The sequence below is a fragment of the Phoca vitulina genome, unplaced genomic scaffold (assembly GCF_004348235.1).
Source record: "Phoca vitulina isolate PV1807 unplaced genomic scaffold, GSC_HSeal_1.0 scaffold17, whole genome shotgun sequence".
Classification (NCBI taxonomy): Eukaryota; Metazoa; Chordata; class Mammalia; order Carnivora; family Phocidae; genus Phoca; species Phoca vitulina.
The window spans coordinates 34,162,128-34,164,775 of record NW_022589720.1 but is presented as its reverse complement, the minus strand read 5'-3'; the positions used below and the strand labels follow the sequence as shown (position 1 = coordinate 34,164,775).

At 44.1% G+C, this 2,648-nt stretch overlaps 1 pseudogene; it reads left to right on the top strand.

The window, feature by feature from the left end:
* The first annotated feature begins 1,163 nt into the window (after positions 1–1,163).
* On the top strand, positions 1,164–2,297 carry LOC116639228 (annotated as a pseudogene).
* The last annotated feature ends 351 nt before the right edge of the window (positions 2,298–2,648 follow it).

The window sequence follows — 2,648 nt, the reverse complement described above, 5'->3', positions numbered from 1 at the left end:
TATCAATAAGGGACTTATCAAAATGAAAGAAAATTTTACTTCCATTTTTAAAACTACTATATGATTTTTAGGTAGCATTTTTATGATTACTGAGTTAGAAAGAATATGAACTTTGATTGGGATGGCATTCAGATCTACAATATATTGGTGAACATTAGTAGTAGCCCAATGGATCAAACAGACCAGTTAGCCCCTAGGAGCACAAGCAGACTACAGCCCAGCTCATCTCTTCTACCTTATTAGTATTTCTTACTTAACATGCCTCTAATCTCGTAACTGACCCAACTCTACACAGATTTTCATTTTCTATTTCACCCTCTCAGCTCCCTAAGTGAAATTTATAGTGTCTCATGAACTAGAAAAGTTAAATTGATAATAATCATGGTAGCCAGAATAATGACCCCCCCAAACACACACACACACAAAGAGCTCTACATGTTAACCCCTGGAACCTATAAATATGCTATCTTACATGGCAGAGGGGAACTAAGGTTGGAGATGGAATTAAGGTTGCTAACTAGCTGACTTTAAAATAGAAAGATGATCCTGGATTACTCAGGTGGGCTCAATATAATCAGAAGGGTCCTGGAAAGAGGCAAGAAAAGAGAGGAAGAAGAGTCAGACTCACAGTGATTTAATGTGATCTGATTTGATTTGAAAGGCCTAACCTGCCATTGCTGGCTTTGAAGAGGAAGGAAGGGACCACAAGTCAAGAAGTGCGGACAGCCTCTAGAAGCTGGAAATGGCAAAGAAACATGATTTCCCAGAGCCTCCAGAAGAAACAACCCTGCTAACACCTTCATTGGAAACCCATTTTCAATTTCTGATCTCCAGAACTATAGGATAACGAATTTGTGTAACAACACTAAGTTTGTGGCAATTTGTTATAGCAGCAATATCAAATTAGTACAATAATAAAGCCATAAATAGTTTCATCGTAATCATTTTTAAATGTGTAATATAGATTTCTCAATGTGTAATTTAAGCTTTTAAGCCTAGAATCTAAAATGGGCTTTTCCCCCACAACAACACTGTTTCTGAATTTTGATGTGATTTTCTCATAGCAAAACTGAATTTAAGAATATTACATTTAAAAATATTTTGAGGCTCTCTGCTCCTCCCCATTCGACAGACAGCCGCATCTTCTGGTGCAGTGCCAGCCGCGTCCCCAAGACACGATGGTGAAGGTCGGAGTGAACAGATTTGGCCGTATTGGGCCCCTGGTCACCAGGGCTGCTTTTAACTCTGGCAAAGTGGATATTGTCCCCATCAATGACCTCTTCATTGACCTCAACTACATGGTCTACATGTTCCAGTATGATTCCACCCATGGCAAATTCCACGGCATAGTCAAGGCTGAGAACGGGAAGCTTGTCATCAATGGAAAGTCCATCTCCATCTTCCAGGGGTGAGATCCCGCCAACATCAAATGGGGTGATGCTGGTGCTGAGTATGTTGTGGAGTCCACTGGGGTCTTCACCACCATGGAGAAGGTTGGGGCTCACTTGAAGGGTGGGGCCAAAAGGGTCATCATCTCTGTTCCTTCTGCCGATGCCCCCATGTTGGTGATGGGTGTGAACCATGAGAAGTATGACAACTCCCTCAAGATTGTCAGCAATGCCTCCTGCACCACCAACTGCTTGGCTCCTCTGGCCAAGGTCATCCATGACAACTTTGGCATCGTGGAGTGACTCATGACCACCATCCATGCCATCACTGCCACCCAGAAGACCGTGGACGGCCCCTCTGGGAAGCTGTGGTGGGACAGCCGAGGGGCTACCCAGAACATCATCCCTGCTTCCACTGGCGCTGCCAAGGCAGTGGGCAAGGTCATCCCCTGAGCTAAACAGGAAGCTCGCTGGCATGGCCTTCCATGTCCCCACCCCCAAAGTGTCTGTCGTGGATCTGACCTGCCACCTGGAGAAAGCTGCCAAATACGACAACAAGAAGATGGTGAAGCAGGCATCAGAGGGCCCCCTCAAGGGCATCCTGGGGTACACTGAGGACCAGGTTGTCTCCTGCGACTTTAACAGTGACACCCACTCCTCCACCTTCGATGCTGGGGCTGGCATTGCTCTCAATGACCACTTTGTCAAGCTCACTTCCTGGTATGACAATGAATTTGGCTACAGCAACCGGGTGGTGGACCTTATGGTCCACATGGCCTCCAAGGAGTAAGAGCCCCCTGGACCACCAGCCCCAGCGAGAGCAAGAGGAAGAGAGAGGCCCTCAGCTGCTGGGGAGTCCCTGCCCCAACTTATCCCCCAAAACACTGAGAATCTCCCAACCTCCACCGTTTCCATCCCAAACCCCCTGAAGAAGGGGAGGGGCTTGGGGAGCCCTACCTTGTCATGTACCATCAATAAAGTATACTGTACCCAGCCAAAAAATATATATATATATTTTGAATACTATCTAGATATAACATTGTCTAAATAGTTTTACATATAAGGAAATGTTATCAGGAGCATTAAACTTTCTAAATAATTATTAAAAGATTTATATTTCATTCTAAAATAGCCCTAATAGTCTCTTTTCTAATTTTGTCTCATATTCTTTTTCATGGAACTGTTTTAATCCTAGATAAGATATTTGAGAAACTCAAATGACTCATTTCCACACAACCAAACTTTTAAAGTTAAGTCAAT